This window comes from Heptranchias perlo, chromosome 10 (genome assembly GCF_035084215.1).
Source record: "Heptranchias perlo isolate sHepPer1 chromosome 10, sHepPer1.hap1, whole genome shotgun sequence".
In the NCBI taxonomy this organism is placed as follows: Eukaryota; Metazoa; Chordata; class Chondrichthyes; order Hexanchiformes; family Hexanchidae; genus Heptranchias; species Heptranchias perlo.
The window spans coordinates 6,951,158-6,957,543 of record NC_090334.1 but is presented as its reverse complement, the minus strand read 5'-3'; the positions used below and the strand labels follow the sequence as shown (position 1 = coordinate 6,957,543).

At 48.6% G+C, this 6,386-nt stretch overlaps 1 pseudogene; it reads left to right on the top strand.

Annotated features, from left to right (window-relative positions):
* The first annotated feature begins 729 nt into the window (after positions 1 to 729).
* On the top strand, positions 730 to 6,045 carry LOC137326661 (ralA-binding protein 1-A-like; annotated as a pseudogene).
* Positions 6,046 to 6,386: the final 341 nt, after the last annotated feature.

Here is a 6,386-nt window from a genome sequence, read left to right as displayed (position 1 = left end):
AATTCTGACAGGGCTGGACAGACTGGATGCAGGGAGGATGTTTCCCCTGGCTGGGGGTCCAGAATGAGGGGTCACCGTCTCAGGATACAGAGTAGGACATTTAGGACTGAGATGAGGAGAAATTTCTTCACTCAGAGGGTGGTGAACCTGTGGGATTCTCTGCCACAGAAGGCTGTGGAGGCCAAGTCACTGAATATGTTTAAGAAGGAGCTAAATAGATTTCTAGACACAAAAGGCATCAAGGTGTATGGGGAGAGAGCAGGAATATGGTATTGAGAGAGAGGATCAGCCATGATCATATTGAATGGCGGAGTAGGCTCGTAGGGCTGAATGGCCTACCCCTGCTCCTATTTTCTATGTTTTTATATCTTGTGAGGCTAGTGCTAGTGTATCTGTCTGCCTGTTTAAGGCGGCAGAATGTTGTTCACCCTGAGTCCGAACGGCCGTTGTTAGGGCCTGAATGGATTCATTTGTGACTTGAAGCTCAATGGAGACTAGCCTTCTCTCCATCACCGGCATTCCCGCACTTACCTGTGACGCTATCTCAGACAGTTGCTCCCGTCCCTCTGACAATATCTCAGAGATTCCCCTCCCGCACCTGTGCCACCGTACCACTCATACAGGAATTGGACTCCTCCATCCTCTGCGCTATAGTGGAGAGCGCACATGGCACATGTTCCAATACCTCGCAAATGTGCTGCTGTCCCTCGTTCATTCTCCTTTTAAAGGATGGCCCCCGGGGTTCAGCGTCTTTGTCCACCTGAGCAGACCCTGGAGAGGAGTGTGCCCACCGATACGGACTCTGCACAGCTGCCCCCACCACCAGTGTCTGCTCGTGCTCACTTGTGTATGGTGACTCACCAGGTGCAAACCCAACTAACTCACTACTGGGACCCACCGAGGTGTGAGTATCTGCACTGGTGGATGGCTTGCTATGATGTAACGGTGCACCCTCAGATGCTGGCGGGTCTTCTGAGGAATCGCCCTCTGCCATCAATGCGGTTGTTGAAGGGCCTGGAAGATAACAGAAGGCAATATTAAGCATCATCACAGATGTGTCATGTTGTGATGAGCATTCTGAGGTGTTCAACATGGCAAGCATTGTTAAAATCAATTCATATTGTGTGTGATGAATGCTAAATTTGTGTCACCAGATGTTTGTGGGGTGCCAGTCTCAGCGTCCCCGATGGACAGGCACTCGAGGGTGCGGCTGATCTCCGATGCCTCCTGCTCTGCATATGTGGGGACCACTGCTTGTTGTGGCTCCCCCTCCAGTCCTTGTCCCCTCACGTGCATTTTGTGCTCTCTTCTCCTATAAAGGGAGAAAGAACAGACGTGTGTGTGAGTGATGGTGAAGTGGCCACCCGATGAATGTATTGCTTTGGGTGAGGCTGACTGTGAAAGAGGTGCATCAGAGGGTGAGTATGAGATGGAGCCATCACATTGGATGAGGATTGGGGTGAGTGGTAGTGGTGGGATGACTAATGGGGAGGTGAGGAAATGCCCAGGTAGTTCAGTTAAGTTGAGGATGAGCCTTAAGTGGGTGTGAGGAGTGATGTGATGGAGTAGTCTTGGCAGGGCAGAATGAGTTGGGGGTGGGGGACGGTGATGTGCAACACGGAATGCAGGAGAATCATTAAGTATACTCACTTTTGCTGACCTAGTTAGGTCATTGAAACGCTGCCTGCACTGGACCCAAGTCCGAGAGAAGTTGCTGCTGCTGGTGAGCTCCTCTGCCACCTCGAGCCAGGCCTTTTTGGTGGCAGAGGCAGGGCACTTCCTTCCGTCCATGGGGTAAAAGACTTCCCTCCTCCTCCTCACCCCGACCAGTAGCTGCTGCAATGAGGCATCACTAAATCATGGAGCAGCCTTGCCCCTGTGATCCATTGTGCATTTTTGGTCTTCCCTGCAGCAAAGTCCTTTGGAGCAATGGCCCTTTAAATAGAGCGGCTCCAGCTGACAGCCTGGGATGTGGGTGTGCAGTCCCCCCACTGCGCAGCTTTCAGGCGGCTAACCCTGAAGCCACGTTAAGGGCCACCAATTAATTTGTCCGGTTACCCGCGCACCCATTGACCCCCCAAACCCCCCCACCCCACCCACTGCCACCCTGCCTCCATTTAGAAATCGAGCACCATATGTCTTCTCTTCGTACAGAAGGTGCGAACTGAAATAAATGGAACTGATTTTTCTTTTTCCGATTCACATTAGGTGGACAACGTGGAACTGAATGAAGGTGGAGTGAACCAGTTTCCAGGTAGGCAGTGCAGTTAGACGCCTCCGATTGACAGCCAGTGTGGGAGTTCCAAGCGGCACATCGTTTTCATCTTCTGCCACTTGCCTTGGAACTGCAATTCGCCTGCCCAAAACACACATCGCCCATTTTGTGCTACAGTCCAGGACCAATTGCACCCCCTCCCCCAACCACTCCTGTCACACCCAACACGTTGACCTGTTTCTTTTCTCAAATGCAATCGACCAGAGTGCATTTCCAAAAGATCCTCTCCGGGAATTTCCTGGCGGATTCTCCCAATGGGCTGCCGCAACCTCGTCAAAAGATCGGCAGAAACCCCGGATACACGTGCAAGTGGGGTTTGCGCCAATCTTCTGCCAAAGTTACAGTGGCCAATTGAGAGAAACCCTGAGGGAATATGCCGCCTGCTTTTTGTTTCAGATTTGCAGCATTTACGATAGTTGTACTTCTAACTAACCCGCCCCGGCAGAAAACTGACAGGATCGCATCAGCCATCCGCTTTACACCCAACCTGGTTTTACTTTCCATTGAAGGCAATGATCCTGTCAGGTTCTTGCTGGGCTGGGTTTGGTTAATATTACTTCAGCTCCGACTTTAACCTAACCCACCCGGCAGGAACAGAGCAGGTTTGGATCGGATGCCTATTTTACACCCCGTCCGATTTTACACTCCACTGAAGTCAACGAAGCACAAACTCGGGAGGGGATAAAATGGGCTTCTGACCTGAAACTGCCCTGTTCCCGTTGGGTGGTCTAGGTTAAAATTGGGGCTCGCCAGCGGGAGCGAAATTCAACTTCAATGGAAAGGGAAATTTGGCAGGCTGCATAAGGGGGGGTGGCGGGAGATCCCATATCTCCCATTTTACTTCCTCACTGAAGTTTAATGTCACCCACCAGTGGCCAAGCAATGCAGGCTGAGATGAAAGCCAACATCTTTGATGCTCCTTGGGCATGTTCTCATTGGAAATAAGAAAGTTGAGAGGTGAGTTGATTCTTATTTTTCGGATTCTAAACAGACTAGATAATGTAGACTATGACAAGCTATTTCGCCTTGTCCAGAAGAGTAGAACCAGGGCTCACGGCCTGCAGTTGAAGGGCGGTAGATTCAAAATTAATATGAGGAGACAATGGGCCCGATATTAACCTGGAGATGGGAGCGGACCGTGAGAGGGTGGTAACTGGCGATGAGCTCGCAACATTGTGCCACGTGGAAGCCTGGCCAACATTAATGGTTAGGCATCATTTAAATAATGCTTCTGGGTTTTGCGTCAGCATGGCACATCTGCGGCTCTACTGCCCACTCGCATGATGCAATTTCCCGGCAGCTACTTAAGGCCTCAGTCCAGCTCTGCATGAGAGGCTGTGGGATAAGAGTATATCGACATCGAAATTGGAGTAAAAAAATCAGTTAAACGTCTGGAACAAGAGGGAAGGTGGCTCTCCGATTCTCTGATGCTTCCCTGGAGGTCCTGCTCAGTGCAATGAGGGCTAGGAGGGATGTGCTGTTCCCCACAAATGGGATGAAAAACCAGCTGCCACCACGAAGAAGGCATGGTGTAACAGAGTGAGAGCGGGACGATATTTAAGGCATAGGCGGTTGAGAGCTCTGTATCCGAGATAGAAGTATCACTTTAAGAAATCATTGACCTTAATTTCCTTTAGCGACTCCCAGCCTGTAAGGATAATTGCAAAGCAGGAAGAGATTGAAAGAATGGAAGAGGTTGTACAAAAGATGGCAACCGACAATGATAAAAGAGCACAGGAGCAGTTCACTGCAGTCGAGATTGTGCAACAGATGGTTGAAGCCAAAAGCATGGGGAGGTTGTTGCTGAGAATATGGAACCTGAAATGATGGGGGCAGTATCTGAAGAGATCACTAAAAGCCTTGAAAGAACTGATGAGGATCAAGGAACGAAGGGACAAATAGTTGAAACATTGATTCCAGCAACTGAAATTATACAGCAGGAGCCAAGCATTGAAGGACGAAGCAGAGAAACAATTGGAACCATCATAACTGAGGTTGTAAAGAAAGCGGAAACAGAAATAGTTGAGACCGTTTGTGATGGCAAACTTGACATCTTGTGATCAGCGCGGCTTGAGGGAATCAAAGAGGAAAACCAAGTTGAACTCAGACAAGAAACAGATGTGGCTGTGCCTAAACAGTGTAAAGACACTGAAAGGGCTGAAAAGGCACAAAAAGAGAATGATATGGAGTTAGCCGATGGAGCTACTGATAAACCCGTAATCAAGTTGGAGTCTCCTGGAGATTTGGCCTCTACTGAAAGTTCAACCAAAGGATGCAAAGAAGAATCAGCACCTCAGAGGCCAGATAAGGATGAAAACCAGAACAAGGTGGAGAAAGAATACTTTGGGGCAAGAGGAACAAAGCGCAAGGGTAAAACCTTCAGGAGGGCCAGATGGACCAAAATGGAGTGGTATACGGCCTCCCACGGGGACAGCTCAGGTGATGAAGCAGAGAGCTCATCAAGAATGAAAAGGCCAAATGGTATCCATGTATTCAAAAAGTCTAGTTTCTCGAAGAGGAAAGGAAAATACTTTAATGTCAAAGAGAAGCCAATGGAAGAAAAAGACAAGGAGAAATAGTCCAAAGATATAACAGCAACAGAGGTTGTTAAGCAGTGGAAAAGAGAAAAAGAAAAAGCCCGCTCCAGACCAGGAAGCAGTTCAGGTGGATTCTCCTTCTTCCCTCAGGCCTATCTTTGGTGGTCCATTGGCTGAGGCTGCTGAGAGGATGGGATCCTGCTGCCAGAAGTTTTTCGAGAGTACATTGGCTACATGGAGAAATATAGCATGAAGTGTGAAGGCATTTATAGGATATCAGGTACCAATCAAAAGTTGATGAGCTGGAGGTTGTGTAAGATTATGAAGAATCTCCCAATCTGGGGGATTATAATGCAAGCACGGTGGCCAACCTATTGAACAATACCTCCCTGAGCTCCCTGAAAAAGCTTTTCCCAAGAAACTCATGATGCGGTTTGAGGATGCAGGTCCAAAAGGCACGGAGGATGAAAGAGTCCAGAAATGCCAGCGTCTACTACAGGAACTGTTTGTATCCTCTTTTCTTGGCTTGCCACCCATATGGACCATGTCATCGAGAGGGAAAGTGAAGCAAAAATCAATGTCCGGAATATTTCCATGGTTCTTAGCCCGACTGCACAGATCAGTAATCGTACGTTGTGCCTGCTTTTCACTCATGACAGAGAGCTGTTTGGGGAGATTGAGCTGAAACCAATAGTAAAACCTCTTCGCTGGTTGAGTGTGTCAACTATGCCAGTCATGCCTGAGCTACAGGAGAGCATGAAGTAAGAAATTTAGTGGCAGGAATTTCTGTTGAGTTGCTTGTGCAGGGACCTGCTGGCTGGCATGAAGGACTTGTCCAAGGAGGACAGTTTGTGGGAGGTTCAACGAATTTTAACAACACCGGAGCACAGACTGCGTGAAGTGAAGGGGCAGGAGTGTGGAACAAAGTTTGCCCAGGCTGTTGTTGATGGTGTGAATGCCTCGGGGGGAACTTGCCAAGACTATGGCCTTGTAAGCACCCCACAGCTGCATTACATGGTCTGCTGTTGGAATGCCAAGGAGCAGCATGGGATTGCAGCCATGGAAGGATATTACCAGAAACTTTCTCGGACTTTTTTTGCCCTGACCAAGCAGACACCTCACCATCCAGAAGAAATAAGACCACTGAAGGTAGACGGGGATAATGGTATTGTCACGTTAAAGCTTCAACAATTGGAACCTTACCTCGATGAAGCTACTGTTAAAGGTGCATAGTGAGGGTACAAGGGTCAAACTCAACTATCTCTGTGGAGCAGAGTTTGTAAAGGTTCAGCAGATGCCACCTTTAGGAAATTGCACGCAGCGGCTCATTTGACGGTGATGCAGTCAGAATTGTAAACTATTATAACGACGAATCCGAATGCTTTCCCCTTCTGGAGGGAGAGAAGATCGCATCTTTACTTACTACCTTTCTAAAGCAGTGTCCTGCCAAGGCAGATTTGGACTTGCAGATAGCAGTGGTGCAGACTGCCTCTAAAAATAGAAGCTCAGTAAGATACAACAGTGGAATGTTGGAACTTAGTGCTAATCGCAACATCCTGAGATTGTTGAGGCGT